A 19,599-nucleotide genomic window follows, 5' to 3' on the forward strand; every position below is an offset into this window, starting at 1 on the left:
CACTTATACAGCATACTGGCCACCTCCTAAGGAGTCAAGTATGTCTTGACCTATAACATGTGCACTAGGTGCAAGAGCAGTCATCAGTGTCCCAGGGGTCTCTAACTACCTTTGGTGTTAGCTCTGAAACCATGGGACTCCATATCCATGGACTTCATCACCGACCTACCCAGACACTGGGGAAAACAGGCACTTCTTGTCATTATAGTCATGCTCACAAGGATGGTGCACTTCATACCGCTAGATAAAATCCCAATGGCCCCCAAACCGTTCTTAACCAAAATGTTGTGAAGTTAAAAAAAATGCCATGAATCTTCTTTTCAGATCATGGAAGTCAATGTATGTCCCGATTCTAGACCTCTTTTTGTGCCACATTATGAGTAGACATTTGGAGGTCAACTGCGTATCACCCCCAAACCAACAAAGGAAAATAACAAACCAGGTTCTGGAAAAATATCTCCACTTCCAGCTAACCCAGGCACAGGAAGAATAGACTAAGCTGCTGTGGGCAGCTGCATTTGAATATGGCAAGATTCTCCCCATTTTACTTACTATGGGGATTTCATCCAAAGGACACTGAATTTCAGCAAGGTCAACCCAGTAATGTACCTACAGTTGGTGAACATCACAACACACTGAGAGAGAACTGTGTCCCTTTGAAGAACAATCTTTAGATATCCAAGGCTTCTTACAAGTGTACAAGCAGGCAAGCATTGAAGACCACTGAACAAATTGAGCCTCGAGACTTGGTGTGACTTTCCACTTAGCATTTGCAGTTGAGTGGGCCAAGTAAATTCCAACCTCATTATATTGGTCCTTTTCTGGTAGAAAGATGTATCGGACTGGTTGCACTGAAAGTGACTTTGACTCCTACAATGAGCATACGGTCATCCACATCACTTTGGTCACAAATGCCCACCTGGACCTACCAATTCATCCAACTTCAGCACCCGACCAAACCCAAGGCATTCCCGAGTACGAAGTCAGAAAGTTATAAGATTCTAAGAGGGTGTGTGGAAGAGTTTACTATCTTCTGGAGTAGGCAAAATTTGGTCCCAAAAGTAATACCTGTGAACCCCCTGGTAACATCCGAGAGCCCAGACATGTTCACAGATTCCACCAACAGCACCCTACCAAGCCTCAGGCACAACAGGATGAATTTTGGGGGGGCAGGTTCTGTCATGGATGAGCCCCAAGCAACTGGATTGCCACACACATGGTCAGCAGAATGGGAACTCGACTCCAGCAATATGACTCTTTTGAGCAGGGCGTTAGACACACCCAGTGGAACTCTGTCACCTCTATCTGTTCCCAGTTTCAGTCCTCTATCAGTCCCGATGTGGCACCTGTAAGGAGACAGAAGAAAAAGAATACGAACAGTTAGTCACATGCGACTTCTGATCACAGGCAGCATTAAGACACGTTACCGCCTACCTGAGCATGCCTCCCCCACCGCCCGCTTCACCTCTTTTGGGCCTTATTCCATCACACGTGCGTATTCTGCAAGAAAAAGAGAAGGAAGAGAAAGGTTAGCATTCTGTGTGACTGCAAAAATGAACTGCACGCGATGCTACGCAGTACCATCCTTAACTCCCACACCACGATCATCTACCACAGCAGACAAGAGACACTGATCAATACCAGAGCCGTGTTCCAGATGCAGCAAAATAGGGATACAGTGTGAAAGCACAAATCATGCCCAATAACGGGGCACCTTGGGGTGAATATTAACCACCCTCGGCCCCAGGCTGTGAAGTAACTAGCAGTCACAACAGGGAGTACACACCATTGCTCTCAAGACCTGTATGAGTGGACAACACAACCCCAGTCTCCTTTTGGTCCCCACTGAAACACACCAACAGGTTTTTGTGGAAACCGTGGAGGGGGTGGGGTCAGAGTGTAGTAGAGAACAAAGGGTGGTAGGACACACCAGAGTAAACCTCTTCCTTGTCTGCAGGAAGGGAACACTTAAACGCACAGTCCCAAGATCAACACACAGCCACACCTAATCCAAGGGACAAAGAAAACATCTCAGCCCTCATTGGGTACTCCCTCAGCTGTAGTTCTGTTAGCTGGGGAGGAATCGGTGCAGTTAACACTCAGAGCGCCCAGCGCAGGGTCCTTGATGTCCCTGGAGGCCAGAAAACCAGGTAGGACAATAATTTAAAAAAAGCCCTGAGGTGGAAAGGGCTGTGGAAGCAAAGCTGTTTGCTGTGGCGAGTGGAAGAGAGACATTATATTTATCCTCCGCTTAATAACCTGAGAAAATCCAGAGAAGCCCGTGGAAGAGGGGAGAGGTGCATGTGCCTTTAACAGCTGGGCTGTCAGCTGACCACCCAGCTGACTACTTGAGGCCGCCTCCGTGACCCTTGCGGCGTGAAGCCCTGAGGTGGAAAGGGCTGTGGAAGCAAAGCTGTTTGCTGTTTGGCGAGTGGCGAATAATGGCGTCTACCCAGTCCCCTGTGCTAAGGACCCGGGCACAGAGGCGGCGTGATGGCGTGGTAGCCCCTGACGAGATAATGCCTACTCGTCGACCTTCTCGCGTACAGAAAGTAAGTTGCTATCACTCATGCACCTCTGAAACTGTTGAATACAACGAAGGCCTTACTCAAGCACATGAAGCACTGCCCCCCGAAAACGCAGCAAACAACATATCTAATCCACCCACTCTCTGTGACAATGTGTTCGACACTGCATGTTTCACGCATGATGTCATTACGAGTCGCGACATTACTCACGGGTGGCGCGGGGGGTCAAATGAGTGCCGCGCGCCGGAGGTCGGTGGGCCCCTGCAGGCGGTGGCGGTGTCTGGAGGTTGCGCGGTTCTTGGAGCCCCGCCGACTCGAGGCGGCGTCGGCGCCTGTGACGAACCGTTTGGACTCCGCCGCGGCGGTTCTCTCATCCCGGCACTTGACGTGGGGTGTGTTTGCTTGGCCGCCGCTCCCGCGAGCGATTGCGCTGCGGGGGCGGGACTCGGAGCGCGCGAGTCGTTGAACGCGCACGGCCAGGGCAGCCTAGACTCCGTCACGGCTCGAGGTCTCGCTGAAGACGGAGCAGCGCCCTCTAGTAGTGAGCTCGCTGCAGAGCAGGATAACGATCAAACGAAGGAATTGAATTCTGCCGAAAATCAGACCGCTGGGCCACGGCCGGCAATTCATTCTCCTTCTATCTTACCCTGCGACGATGTGGGGCTCATTTTAAATGACTCTAGCACAATGATTACTGCGAGCTCTCCAGTGAGTGTAACCACGAGACTGTCTACAGTGGGCTCGCATGAAGAAATCGTATATATGAATGCGAACGACTCTGGCAATCAACATAGCATTTTTAACTCAAGTCTGCACGACTGTGATCGCAACTGCGTTCTTAACTTGGAGCACGGTATAAGGGGCGAGCCAGAGGCGCGTAATTTAATGCTCGCAAGAAGAGACTCCCTTGGGGTAGTGAACAACGTTCTTCAGAACTTATCGCTCTTGAACAAAATGTGCGCCAGTAAGGCATCCAAAGAGCCGATCCTTTCAGCCGAAACGAAAGCAAAATCAGCAGTTAAACGCAATAACAGCCAGCTGTTGGGGGCAACTTCTGACATATGGCCTGACTCGTGTTATAAACGGTTAAAAGAAACCGATCAATCCTTAAAGGTCGACTCGAGGCACGAGACATCTGATTTACATTTGACTTCCCAAAAAAGACTTGCTATCTCTAAATGGAAGTCCAATGGAGCCATCGATGAATCTGATGGCAACGAACATTCCTCACATAACGAGTCCATGGACTCTTCACTAATGGAACGCCCATTTCCGAAAATTCGTTGTGACAAGGAGCCACATATGACCAGACCTGCTGAGTCTCAACCCAATTCATTTTGTACAAACCTGCCGACGAGGTCTTCTTCAACGGAATCACAAGCCCTTTTCATGGCCTCTTTGTCGATTTCATTGGCCCCGTTTACGAAACTGTATGAAAATATACATGAAGCCACCAAGGACTTAACAACTGTAGTCGCAATGATGAGTTCCAAATTAACTCAGATTGAAAAAACTTGCGACCGCTCATATGTAGAGCAACATGAGTGCCTTAAACGACTGGAAGGAGCGTTTACCTTGTTAAACGAGTGCAAGAAAACCGACTCCTCCGACAAAAGACTGTTCGCTGAAGTTGCGCGAGAGACCCTTGCCCTATTTAAACATGACATCAAAAATGTAGGTAGGCGGTTGTATGAAGAGTGCCCATGTGGCAAGTTCACTAGCTTGAAAGATAAGCCTCAGGTTGAACAAGACCTTACTAGGACATCAAAACAACAGAACTCATCAATTGACGCTGCTCCAAACCAAGATCCTCCGTGCTCTCAACCGTCACAATCGACACATAACTCATTAGTGGAAGTGGATCTTGCTCTGGCACCTGTAAAGGCCCTTGGAGCACCTCACGACACAGGGATTATGATTGTTTCACCTACTTCAATCACTGGGCCTTGCTCATCGGTTATTCCAAACAGTGTCAATTTGTCGTTTAACACAGCATTTGAGCAAGCCAGATGTGCTGCTAACAAGACCTCCGTAGACCCCCAAATGGCTTCTTCTTCGGGCATTGTTTCTGCAACTGAAGCGACTGCAGACGTTGCGACTATCCCCGCAAACGTAGGTTTACCCAAGGTCTTTTCCGTTTTTACAGGATCATCTAATGTTACAGGGAAGCTGGTGACTTCGTCTTCAAAATCAAAACTTGCCGTAACCAGTAGGAAACTGAAAAACCCAAAGTCAAAGAAAAAAGGCTCAAATGGATCTCAAAAATTTTTACGCAACATAAAGATGGTTCAGGCCGCTTCTATTGACTCGGACAAAACTTTAACGGCTCATGCTCCAGCTATGAGTAACGCCTTAATATCACAAAAAAGTGCACATTCGATTTCAGTCAATCAATCTCAATTAAAGAATACTAAGCCATCTGATGACGACATAACTGAACTCTTGGATTTTTCAACTTATGATGACCCAGAATTCGTAGAGTTAGAACCTGTCTCACCCACAAGCTTTGATGTGCCCTTAATCACTGTACCATTTCCTCAAGTCGATCTGATTCCATGTGTGGAGAAAGCTGTACCATCAGTAGTCAAAGTCGCTTCAAATACTGTAATAACAAATCAGCCTTGTACTAAGGAGGATACTGGTAACAATTCGACATTCAAACACAAGTCCCACGAAAGACACTGTGAGCTGATTGAAGTTTGCGATAATTCGAACTCTACGTGCCTGCCAACAGTCAGTCCTGTGTTTATGACCATGGCCGACAAGCAGAATTTTTGCATAGCTCAGGCTCAAATCAGCAGACCAGGGGGACCCTTGGAACTGTCATGCCCCTCAATCAAAACAGATAAAAATAAGGAGCCCGTAAGGACTCTGCTGGAATGTATCGAGGAAGATCCCCTTGAAACCAATCGAAGAAGATCAAAAGAATTGGCGGTTGATAGACCTCCTCAAACTTCACACGATAAGGTTCTAAAATCAGCGCTGAATAAAGTCCCCATATATAAACTGGCAATCGAGAGCCTGGAACCAATTAAGAATCTGATCTTGAATCGAAGAACGGTGCTTCAGTTACTTCATCTCGTTCCAAGCCTTCGTGCAATCTCCTCAAACGACATAAAAGTCGTGGAGTTTCCAGCGGAAGGCACGAACGACAAGGTGTTGCTTCACTTTACATCGAACCTTCTGATTAACTCAATATTAAAAGAAAATGTAGCATTGTTTTCATTAGGTTTCGATGTTTACAATCTGAACGTCTCTGATGTACCACCGCAATATTCCAGCGGAGTGCCTAATAATGGAAAGGATGCACCCTCGATTGCTGTTGCAGTACCAATGTTGTCGAAAGATGTGCCAATAAGGACACCGGAAGGATCGTCTCTCTTGACAAACACCCGTATCCAAAGGTTCAACCAATCACCGTGCCGGCCGAGGTCTCCTCAACTGCCATCTAGCGAGGCTACTGCTAAACGCGACGGCTCCTATGCTCAAATAAGAATTACAATTAAAAGAAAGGATTCTTTCAACGGAACTCTTAATGAGTGTCAACACCTCATAACACCTGAAGCTGAAAATCTAGAATGGAATTGGCTTGCCGGGGCGTTAAATGTTAAAAAGAGACAATAACGCCAGGACTCTAAAGCCCCTACGGTTTGTTCTGTTGCCTCATGGAACACTCGAGGGTTTCTTCACCTGTTTAATAAACCTTGGTTAGAAAAGCTTCAAATTGTGTGCCTACAGGAAACATGGCTAAGTGAATTACCACTCGTACAGGACTTCGAGTTGGTAATAAATCCGGCCATAAAAGCTAAGACGGGTCGCCCTATGGCAGGGCTTTTAACGATGGTCAGAAGGACTTCTGGCTGGTGCGTCACAAATTCCGTTAATCACTCTCCATATATTCAGGAAACCACCATTGAAAATTTAGGGAGACGAGACTTGCAGAAGGACATGATGATTATATTGAACGTATATTGGAACCACTTACGCGCCGGTAAAATGGAGTTCATTGACCAGATCACCGACGTTATTGATCATCTGATGGAACATTCAGACTCTCCAAAGATTCTTCTGTGTGGCGACTTAAACATCGATCTATGTAAGGAGCCACAGTTAGCCCAAAGCTCACTGGCACTGGCCTGGATAACCGAAATGAAGCTACGTAACTTTCAGATGCTGAATGGTAACACTCGTGGCGATTTACCATCTAGGCAAACATGGCACCGTATGGCCTCATCCTCAACAATTGACTATATGTTCGCATCCGAAGCTTTACATCCGAGGATACAATCGTTGAGGATTTGTGAAAAAGATCATAGCGACCATAACATGTTGCTTATGGAGTTTGTATCAAGCTGCACCATTCAAAGACCAAAATGGTCTCACAAGCTCGAGGTTGAATCAAACAGGGTTCGCTTAAGACTAGAGGAGAGCGAAGTTAAGGAGGTGATGCTCCAGTATTGTCATCCGAGCGCTGACCTCGAATATGAACATCTTTTGACACAATTCAAAACGGTAAAAGTGGGTTCCAAAAACCCCAACATGGTCCGTGCCCACCACTTTGATATTGAGATATTGACGCAAAAACGAATGATGCGCACAGCCTTAAGGAGAGCTAAGGCTCTTGACAGGGTCACTCGTAAACTAGAAATAAAGGCGGCAAAGCAAAAATACAAAAATTGGTTGAAAATGCACAAATACATACAAGTGCAAAACGACGCAGAACAGATGTTAAATACTCTAAAAAACAAAAACACGAGTGATTTTTGGAGACTCATTAACAACTTTCAGGCTCCTCAATTGGCACTACAGTCCAGTATGGTTTCAGAAGAAACCTGGATTAATCATTTCGAAGCCCTATATAAAGATAAAATCCCTGAGATTACCACCTTGGGATTATCCGCGAATCCATGGAATTTGACGTTTCCAAGAGAAGAGATTGTGTCCATTATTAACAAAGCAAAAAAATCAAGAGCTCCTGGACCGGATGGGCTTTCGAATTTCACGATTAAACAACAGCCTGAGTTATGGGCGTCCATATGTGTAATCCTATTTGATAGGATCTGTAAATCTCAAAAAACACCGAAATCCTGGAAATCTGCGGTTATTGTCCCAATATTTAAGAAAGGTGACAGATCATGCCCAAAGAACTATCGTCCTGTGGCTCTATTCGACAGTTTGGGGAAAATCTACGCCACAATGTTACAACACAAACTGGTGAAATGGGCAATTGAGTCTAATCACGCAGATAAAAGACAATCAGGTTTCGTAAAGCAAGTGGGCTGCTCTTTAAACTTGTTAGTCCTAAATTTGTTGAAAATGGAAGCATTAAAATCTAAATCTAAGGTCTACTTGGCCTTTATTGACTTTTCTTGTGCCTTCGACACCATTGACAGGTCCCGCTTGTGGTCAAAATTGCAAAGTTGGGGATGTCCTGTCGACTTATTGGCAGCAATCCGCGAATTGCACTCTGAAACCTCCATAAAAATCCGGTTGGATCAAACTGGAAATGTAACAACCCCAATTAAAACCTATAAGGGGGTAAAGCAAGGTTGTCCCTTAGCAGCTGCAATATTCAGCCTATTCATCTCGGATATTGGATTGGCAATTAATGCCGTAAGATCTTTTCCGCCGAAGATCGGCAAGACCTGCTTAAGTTGGCTGTTATATGCTGACGACCTTGTTCTTATGGACCTAACTCCTGTAGGTTTGCAGAGGAAATTGAACGCAGTTGCCCAATATGTTGCATTAAACCACTTGGTAATAAACACAAAAAAGTGTGAAATTATGGTGTTAAAAAATCTTAGTAGCGGAAGACAAAACAAGAAAAGTCAACCAAGATGGTATTTGGGTAGTGACACCATCCAGACAACTCTGAACGTAAAATATCTTGGAATGTTACTAAACTCATCAGTCAACGACGGCCCTTGGATAACTGAAAATAAAAGGAAATGCAAACAATTGGCCAGTCAAGCAGCCATCATACAGAACAAATATGGGAAATTTTCACTAAAACCGGTCCTTGCCTTTTACCATCAGAAGGTAATCCCAGTATTACTATATGGCGCAGAAAACGCCTTGGGCTGCAGTTATGACACATGGTCTTCGCTGGAGAATTGCTTTTGGTCGAAGGTACTGGCGCTGCCTAGGGGGATTGCAACTGCTTGTGTGAGGTACGAAATTTCGCTTATTTCGTTACACGCAAGGGTGTGCTGGGCCCTAATAAGCTTATTTCGAAAATCGCACCAGCGAGAGCACATTCCACAATTTGACATCTTTCACGACCCTTCACCGGCATATAACAGTATGTTATCATTATGGTCGAAAAGATGCGAAGAGATCCTAAGTATTCATGGAATCACCATGGATCAGCTGCATAACGACCCGAACGCTGCTAAATTAAAAATCTGGCGTGCGGACTGGGAACAAACTTGTACTCGACGCACTACAGCTGCCATGATGAAGGACGCCCCGCTCGAGATAAGGCCTTTTAACATCTTACAACGTTACATTGAATTATTTCCAGGCCCACAGGCCCGAAGAGCGTTCATGCTGATGCGGCTGAATGCATTTAAAACTAGTGAACGGCTGGCGTCTTGGCGAGCAAATAAAGTTGCATCCTTGAAGTGTAGAATATGCACTAAAGACAGGGAAACACTAAAGCACTTGGTGCTATTTTGCACTAAACTTCGCTCTGAAAGGACATTCCATCTGGGGCCTTGGGGAGCAAATTACCCCTCCCGCTGTGCGGATGAGTGGTGGGCTTCCATGTTTCAAGGATGTGACAGGAAGCTGATCTTACCATTAACCCGATTTCTGATGTTGATTGATAATCGACTGAACGCACTGTCGGTTGATGTTCAAGTATGACAATGTTTCGTATTGTTGTCGGCGATCTTGGAGGGGCATTGCTAAGTGATTGCCAAGAGACTGTTAAGGGATTGTCAAGGACATTTCTCTCTTGATGAAGTACAGTGCTGTTTGTTCGTTTGTAAACATTTTAAAGGTTTGTAATAAACCGATAAAAAAAAAAAAAAAAAAAAAGCATATGAATAGTTACCACCAACAAAAATATGTTTATGAAAGTAGCGCTCACGTTTGACTACAATATTGTAAGTGGTTTAATAAAAACACCTTTAAAATGCATGTTTATAATTCACATAAATGGTGGCAAAATCTAGATAGATTCCTGTTCACATGTACTAAACTTAGACAGTGCACTAAAAAAGCATAGCAATATGAATATCTTCTTATCAATTAATCCGGTTAAATTGTCATAGAGGTTTCTAAACAAAAGAATCTAAAAAGCCAGTTATGTCTTAAGGCCCGATTCATGGAATTATTTGCGTGGGAAATTTGAACTTGCGTACCAAACTGCGTGCAAAATCCCATTTGTCGATTCATGGAAGCAAATGTGCGGGATTTATCGTGGTCTTGCGTGGAGTTCGCACAGGATCGGCACGTCTCTGTGAGCCGTCGAGTGCCTTGTGCGAGACACAGTGTAGAGCATGGCCATGGTTGCGCAGAGGACTGCGAAGGGGGTGGAACACAGACAATGAGGAAGAACATGTGAAAAAGAGGGCGTTCTGATGGACGTCTCGCAGGTAGTTCCTCACACGCCTACAATTGCACCAAACGACACATATTCATGGAACCACCCACGCAGCCTCTTGGCATAGAAATGGCCAAGCAAATCACTTTATCTCTACGCCACCCAAAGGCAGGCGTAAAGACACTTGCACGTAGGAATCACAGCACATAGGTGGGTTTGCATGTTGGATTTAGGGGTGCGTGTACGCAACCGGGGTTCGATCTAACTTAAGTGTGGTGCATATACAGTGTAACAGGTTGCAGGAACGGTTTACGGGTTTTGCACGCAGATTTTCTGAGTTTGACCGAGTTACACATTTTCATACCCACATTTTCGTGGTGCCGGCAACAGTTACGGGGAGCCCTGCACAGGGTCGCCAAGATGCAGGCCTGCTTCCGAAGGACCCCACACACTGTTTGAAGGGTGCATGTATTCGCGTCCGGGATAGCATGCAAAGGTAGCCGTTGTGGCTGTTTATGCTTTGCGTGGGGGCGTTGTGGCTGTTTATGCTTTGCGTGGGGGCGTGTCGGGGGCAGGTTCACGCAGTGTCTTTCTCGGAGCGCAGCAATTGCGGGAGAAATGCACACTTTTCCGATGAATCGGACCCAAAGTGTTCATGTCGCAGGTGGGATACTATTCAGCTATGTTTGATGATGATTTTGCCAGCAGGCATTGTGATGACACAACTCTGCAAGAGGATTTATACAGTTGAATAGTGATGTTATTTTATTGTTGCAGGAGAGCAGTGACAAAAAAGGGATTCTAAAATGAAAAGGAGGATTAGTATCTGGATAGTACAGGCTTCTATGTAATATTTAATGGAATATTTATTGTATATTCCATTGTGATTATATTTTTTCATTGAATACAGTCCTCGTACATCGTTAATGCTGGCAGATGTTTTACTTCCAAACAGTCTTTTCAGATCAAGTACGTGCTCTGTCGTGTTCCTTTTATGCATTGCCAAAATGTAGTCCACCTTCTGTAAACATAGGCAAAAAGACTTTTGGACGCGTTTCACAGTGGCAGCTACCTTGTGCTCGCATCCAATCCCTGATTATGTTTGCCATGGGACGCTAATAGCCTTGCCACCCTCTGGATGACAACCAGTTCCCAGGGCCTCGAACGGCTTCACAAAGATCATGCCGTCGCTTTCCTGTACTTGTAGAACTGCCACCGAGGGTGTAACAGTAAGTTATAGGGCTTCCGTTTGCCCAAGTGTGTCGGCACTAATTCAAAATGAGCTGAACAAAGAGTAACGCCGTTGCGTTTGACTGGAAGGTGAGCACATGGAATGTGTAAGACAAGGCCTAATAACCCACCAAATGGGTTAGGTTTACAAAAGCAAATGGCTTTTTTGAAAAAAAATATGTTTGTGTGACTCAAAGTAGAAAACATACAGGAACAAGAAGAGGGACAGCTTTCTGAGATGAGAGAAAGGAGTTGGAAAAGGAAAGTTGACATGTGATGCCTAACAAACACAGCGGCAGACACAAGGAGATAAACAAGCATGCAGGCCAGCATGCAGGTCTAATAGATCACCAACCCCTTCTAAAATCTAACAACAATTCTGAATGCAAGCTATTGCCTTGCCATGCAAACTCCTGCTCCCACAGCCTAACACAATACAGAAAGAGAAACTGAAAGTGATTTGATGCTTTGAAGGGCTCCCAAACTTCCTAGATGACACCAAATCCTGATGGGCGGTTCTGTGGCTCTCATTGGCCTGTCCAACAGAAGTCCATGCATCCAAACAAGCTGGACAGGTTTTGGCATCATTATCAGCTCCCGGTGAGTTGAACAAGATCCCACGGGATGTCCGCATACTGCATAGTGCTCTCGGTTCAAGCCACGAGCAGGGCTGGCCAGAGGGTCACCCAATCTTAGTAGTTAAACCAAGTTTGTATCAAATGTGTAGAGCTAATCCTGCGTGTTTCGGTTGCACGTGATGTCACCCAGGGTAATCTAGAAACGTATGACACAAATCAAAAGGCTGGAAAATAACTTGGTACATAATACATATCAAACAACAGCTCACATCATGAAAATGTCAATTTGTCTAGCTTTCAGGTTTAACCAGCTTGCTTGTTTACGTCCAGTCATGCACAATACATAGAGCAACGCATACTGTGAGATGTTGCTGTCATCAACAAGAGCCTATTTACCGACACCATTGTTCTAGGAGACGAACGAATAAATAAAAAAGGAACATACAGGACCAAGGGTGTGACGATTTTCAGAAATGTAAAGAGGAGCACCTTGATTCTTTGGGTAGAGTCGGGAGAGATGATGAGGTTGCAGAGAATCGCCTGAAATGTGTAACACATTCATCACACTAGAAGTCTCTAGGCAGGGTCGAGTGGAGCTCTGCACCCATTCACACTGCCGTTAATGGTTCTGCTTTTATTTTTCGTTTTTAGTTTAATCAAATGCAGATTTTCCGTACAATTTTGCCAGAAATGCTTTTCACAGATTTTTATTTGAATGGGGATGATCCCCACAAATCTCCCCTCTAGCACCCCACCCAAACCCCGTCACCCGACATCCACCCACCCTCTACTCCCCTCCCACACACATAGCATGCATTTAAAAAAAAGAAAATCGGTGAAAAACACAATGAGCAAAATTGCACATGATTACAATAACCACGAAAACACATGCTTTAGGCCATCTATATGTGGCTGGGGCAGAATATCAGATCTTGATGAAGGAGGCAGTGAACAGGATGACATAGAATCTTTTTTTTAAAAACAAATATTCTTGATAATGACAGAATTCCTTTTGAACTGTATGTGGTTTTCCGATGTACACCTGGGTGTGCCCCTCGGTCTTTACCAGTAGACCATTCCGTTCTTCAGTTCCAACAATGCTGAAGCATGGCAGGGATTGCTTGGCTTACGTGCAAAGGGCACATTGCCTGGCAGCTTGAGATGGACTGCTTCCATTGTTGGCAGTCCCAGACTGATTTGCATATGCATGCCCACCCCCCCTTTTGCAAAAGCACACACAGGCTAACAACTTATTGTGTGGAAAGATGCCCAGAGTGCTGCCAGTGGTAAGATTCATTCTAAACCTCTCACCCCTTACGTGTATAGTTGCTGGGAAGAAGAGATGCACTAATGTTGCAGAATGAGGCACCAATGAAGTCTAGCATTGCCATCGCACTAAGGCCTTTAAGAGAAACATTCAATCAACATGACCAGAATCTATTATTAAGCAGGAGATATTTCGCACACTGGTGAACAAATCTGCAAGTGGGTAGAAAGCCAAGCTACGAAGGCTGTGGGCACGAGATACTATTAGCACGTGGGTGTCAAAGTCCAAACATGCAAAAAGATGCTGCCCCTATGTTATTGCTGAGAGATACACAGCCAATATAACTGAACAATGTCAGAAAACGTTCTGCTTTCTATATAAAAGAAGATCATACATTTTTCATGTATATGTCCAATCCTATTTTAACTTTGAAGGACAGCTTCACAATCTAAGTCTCCGAGTTGGACGACATTGGTCCCGTGACTTCTGTTGGGAAACTGAACGCTGAAGACATTCTCTGTGCCAAACTTTAAATCTTGGCGGCAAAGTCTATAACCATGTGCTAGAGTGGCGAATCGGGGAGGGTTCACAGGAGGGTGCATACTAGCAGGGCCTTGGGTCAGGGATCTGGAGGGAACAGTTGAATTATGGGAATCACTTGTTTTTAGAAGAGGTACATCTTAAGCTCCATACTTCAAAAGTATAAGCGAGGGGCCTGCCTGATGTGAGGTGGCATATTCTCCAGATTCTTGTTTCCATGTCTGTTCTTATTTACATGTCATAATGTCCAGTCTGGTAATGTCGTAGTGTAGTCCTTAGTTGTGTGTTGGCCTCTGGGCGTGGTCACATTTGATTAGCTGGAGATGCAAACAGATTGAAAGGCTATGCCAAGGTTACAGCATTGTCTGTTTGGGAATATGTCCTTTCCAGTTACATAAGATACACTTAAGAGGATCTATGCTGCCGGACAGTTCAAACAACTGGTACTGTTGCTGAAATATGCACTAACTTTCCCATGGAAAGTGAGAAAAGCAAGAATTATCATTTTGTCATAATTTATCAAAAAAACATGAGGAATGTTTGAGAATAACAAGGGTGGTTTACAAATGCTACTAGGTCACATGGATGCCTATTTTAGGTGACATAACATTGTGTGCAGGATCTGTGAGGAGCAGTGGTGTCTCCTCTCTATGGGTGGAGGTACACCGTCACTTGAATGGCAGGCAGCACTGTCCACCCAAGTGTACTATTTGCACTGCGGTCATTGCTGCCTGTCCTTGAGCAGAGCTGCATTCCCTGCTACACATTTTATTTTTGCTTGTAATGTGAAGCACTTTGGGCACCAGCCATACCTTGCAGCAATGAGAAGATGGCTCTATTGAGTTAACAGAGTGCACACGCTGACTGACAGGCGAGAAGCCCTTCCTGTCAGTCAGCATGTTCACACTGTGGAGAGAATGGCAGAGCCATCCGTTCTTCTACGGTGGCGTGTGCTGAGCAGGTAAGTGATGTGATTCATTCTTATGAAATGTGTCTCTATGTATGTATGTGCATATGTATGTTGGTGCATTGCTTTTATTTATGTGTGCATGCACAGTGTTGTAGGAATTATGTTTGAATGCATGGGAGAACGAGAGAGAGTGAATGTTGCATGAATGCTTGTTTATCAGAGCATCTTTACATGTGTGAAAGGGGAAACAGGCTGCTACATTTGGGGCTGGGGGCTGCTGCGGGCATGGTATTCCTTTTTGCTTTGCCCTTGATGAACAGTAAATATTGTTAACTGTGCAACAAGGTTAACGCAAACATGATAAGTATTATTACGTGGCTTGACTGGCCATCTTTTGTGGCGCACGTCTGCACATACAGTCTTACTATGGTCTATTTAACTGGGGATTAAGGATAAGAAAACATCATAAGTGGTATTACCTTAATAGACTAGCCTACATAAGTGTTATTACGTGGCTTGACTGGCCTACATGTGTAGTTCCAGTCTGTCTTTACTTTCCAAGTATGTCATGGCCTTTTATAATTGCACTCAATTGTAAAGCAAACATGATAAGGGCTGTTGCCTGGCTTGACTGGCCGACATTGATATTCATCCATCGGATCCCACTGTGAGTATATCATTATATTAATACAAATAATGAATAAACACTACTGTATTCACACTAGTCCGAATAGCTGTATTCTTCTCCATCAGACAATATGTTATCTCCATAGCCCATATACTCCTATAAGTGTTGCAATTGATATCATCAATTTATCCATCCATCCATCCACCCAGCTATCCTCACCCATTAGACATTTAACGGCAGAAATCCTAAAGTCTGATGTATTTCTCTATTAATTTCTAATTTGTTTGGGGTGCGTGAGATTGGAATCTGGTCAGTATACACTGAATTGTGCTCACAATTTGTATTAATATTTGTTCATCTAAAATGGTTAAAAGTTGTGGGTATACAGTGAAGTAATTCCTCAAAATGGCACCGTCTGATCTAAAACACAGAACATGGTAAATATTTTGTCCCTGTACTTTGTTCATTATTCTATTACCCCAGATGCCTGTTGCAGTGTGATCTCACCTTGTGGTTTGCAGTGAAGCTCTGGGAGGGGCCCAGTGTGGAATGCCCGGCATGGATAATACCGAAGTCACACACCCATGATTTAACATAATCTGATGCAGGCTGCATCAATTGTATATCTCTTTAATCAGAAGACCACTGCATATCCTCCCAACAGATGGCACCATCTTACCATCTTGTGGGATGCACATCATATACTTTGTGGATTAATGGCAGACTTGGAACCAAAAAACATCAAGTTGTCCCTGTGTGCATCATACATTACCCCCCCCCCCAAATAATTCACTAGTTCTTCTTAACATTAAGTAGGATTTAGGAGTATAGAAGATATCGAAAGAACACCATGTACAAGGAATGTTTTTTTTTTTTTTTGTGCAAATGGAAGGACTAATCTGGTGGCACATTCATGAAATGTTTGTTGCTGAAACATAGTGTTAAATAATATTTGAATATCTATATCTCCACTGTATTTTGACATATTACATTATCCCCCAATATTGCAAATACAAGTCATAATCCAGCAAGATGCTGTGGCATCCCGAACCTCCTCCTCACCTTGACCTTCAGAGGAGCTGTCCTTGGGGTCCGAAGATTTCTTCCTTTGTGTCCTTCTAGAGTCTAGACCCTTCTTCTCCTTTTGTCTTTTGTCCTTCTTTTCGTGTAAGTAAGGTCTGGCTCCCTAAGAGGCCACCTTGACTGGATTACGTGCCAAATCTCAGAGGGCTCTGAGGAGCCAAACCCCCAGACCAGGGAAAAAGCTGGTTGGCAACAAAAAACCCTGGTAGATGTGATGATAGTCCAACACCAAGAGTCTTTCTGGCCGATGAAAGGTAGTGAGGCTTGTAGGTTTTATGTTTTCTCCAAATGATATAAAGTCTGTGATACGTGGGTTCCGTACAAAAGTATGCTGGGAGTGGTAGTCCTTGAATGATGAATGTACAGCAATGCAGAGTTGCCAAAGTGAGCCTGAGCATAGACTTCTTTCAGTAGATGTTAGGAGGATCAAGTGGAAGCAACCACAGGATGGAAGATCAGCAAGAAGGATAAGAGAGGAAATGCAATACCTGCATGAGAAAGAATAGCAGTAGCAGAGGTAAGCAATCACCGTTTAGGGGAGACCAGACTGTAGCATCACGGGGATCGGACAGAGGCAGAGACAGCACCAGTCATGGTAGCAGGGTGAACACGTGGACGCGGAAAAATAGATACAGGTAAGGAATCTAGGAAAGTAGAAGCAGCCGTAATAATCCATGTGAACAAGGAAATAATAAAACAAACAAAAATGATCTGCAACGAAGAAAGGAAACAAAAAGGAAATAAGTGACAGAAAAGAATTAGTGAGTGCAAGCAAGCTGCAGCGTTTTCGCGAGGCAGAACCGAAGAAGTCAAATGAAGCACAAAGGGATCAAAAGCGGGATAGAAAGGCGAGGAGACTGTGAACACACAGCAGCGCTGTCCAAGGCGGTGGACGGATACAAAGCACTGTTCTGGGGGGAGTGCAACAAAGATATACACACGGTGGCCATCTTAGTAGAGCACTAGACCGCATCCTCCATTTCCAGCAGAGAATCCACTAGTGTTTCCAAACTTGCCACAGCTTCCAAGGGCGTAGCCTGATAAAATCCACTTCAAGTTTACTCCTTGGATTTATGCACTGCCACATACTAGTTCCATATGTGTGTATGTGTGGTTTCTGACTTTGCACCAGCAAACACAAGTGTAACATCGATCTGTGTAAGGCATAGAAACAATGGACCTCATTATGAATGTGGCGGTAAGGCAACAAAGGTGCCAGTAGTGCTACCGGCGCTCTTGTTACCATACCGCCACATTACAGGTTCTGCTTTCGGGTGCCGGATTGCACGCCTGATCTGTGAAAGCATGCAGGGAACAATGAAAGCCAAAGTCAAGGACCACCTCTTGGTCTGCCGCCTCGCCGGAGCAACGACTGCCAACCTTTATGCATATTGATGCTTCTGGGCAGAGCATAGAGGGGTGCCCTGGAGACCCAAAAATGCAATGTGTATGTGCAAGCGCCACTCGTAAAGGAAAATACATACTTTGGCAGGGCCAGTGAGGCCGGGAAGACGACGGGCACTTTTTTCACTAGTGTCAGCAGCACAGAGGGGCAGAAAGTCAGTAGTTTCCCTCTGGAACAGCGGGACGTGATAAACAGCTGAGAAGAGAGCCGGGCTGTGGCGTTGAAATTAAAGGTACAGCATGGGAAGGGAAAAGGGCTTCAGGATGAAAGAATGATGTATGCCTAAATTCATTAGACTAAACAAAGCACCTAATAGAGACATTCTTACTTAGTTTTGCTTCCTATTCTTCTATCACCATTAACACCATTGTTTTTCAACAAACAAACAAATCAATTCGGAGCACCCCAACCTTTAATGTACAAAAATAGATTATGTTTGCTTACATCAGGAACATAATTGAATAAAAAGAAATGTGTTCATGTAATACCACAAAAGTGCATCAAACCTAGTAAAAACAATTCTCATCTGTTTATAAACATTATGCAGATCAGAATTTTGGTTATGAGGTTATTAAAGTGAGTCAGAATAATGTTCTTATTTAATCCATTGCTTACAAGACAATGCATAGGTCTAGACTCAAAAAAACAGCATGACTCATGGGTGTCCATTTAAGTAGAAGGATCACCTTAGTAGTCTATATTGGCTAATCCTAGCTGATCTAAGCCTACATTCACTCGCATAAACTCTGATTTAAACAGCAGACTGTAAGGTTATTAAGCGTGTTACAACACAGAGTACAGCACTACTGCACAGGATCAATGTGTAGCATGTTTTTTTTTTATGCAGTACCACTGCATGGGTTTGGTGCATTGCTATGATGCAATTGTTTCAAGCTATGTGTTGCCAGTGTAATATGGACATATAAGTGAGGGCAGGTTATTCAGTCAAAAACAATTTTTACATATAAAATGCAAATCATTTTTTTCACAGTTAAAAGCACACATTTGTACATTCAAAATGCGCACTATTTTTCACCTGAAATGCCTGTGTTGCAAGAGACACATTTGAAAATTAATAAACTAACCTCATTAACAACTAACCTGATCATAACCCACTAATAATAATGTGTTCTTCAGTGCAACATGAATGGAAAATGACAGGCTCTGAAAGTCATTATTTAAATGCACATTCAGTTTTTTTTTTCTTTTTGCTCTGCTGTTCTGTCCACAGTAACTGCAGGAAGCAAAGACCTCGAATAAGCAGGAAATCAGTTTGGTTACAGTTGCAACTGTATAAGCCAAGCCATTGTGTGCAGAGGGTGGTTAGGGCATGAAAGAATTTTATTGGTTAGGATCCTTTGGTAGGAGGTAACCAGAGTTTTCTTGTATAATCTCGAGGAAGGAGCTAGGGAGAGACATCTTGACACAGCTCGAAGGACTGGGTTGATAGCTGGGGATGCCTGATTCCTAAAGCAGATTCAACTTGGTTGCAGAGACTGGGATTTCCAGTCAACAAGTCCAATTTTGAGTGACAGCAGATGCTTGTCCTTGCTGGGTGAACCCCTCCAGAAGGCGACCAGCCAAAGAAGTTACATACTGAATAAGCCTGGTAATTATCTCGCTGAAGTGTGGGGGCTGAGTGTGCGAAAATATTCAATCAGTGTAGGAAAGGAGATTCCTGTGCTGTACCCACGTGTTTAATGTTGCAAATTGAATTCATGTTCCCCACCACTCTCTTCTCAGTGTATCACAAATAATGCTGTTACTGTGCTATTTCATTTATTTCTGTAAAAGAGTGAGATCGTGTTTAAATGCAACTTTTATAATACACAAAAATATCTGAAAGCAGACGAGTGGTATGTTTTATTTTCTCTTTCATTT

This window comes from Ambystoma mexicanum, chromosome 5p (genome assembly GCF_040938575.1).
Source record: "Ambystoma mexicanum isolate Mex_15411 chromosome 5p, UKY_AmexF1_1, whole genome shotgun sequence".
Lineage (NCBI taxonomy): Eukaryota > Metazoa > Chordata > Amphibia > Caudata > Ambystomatidae > Ambystoma > Ambystoma mexicanum.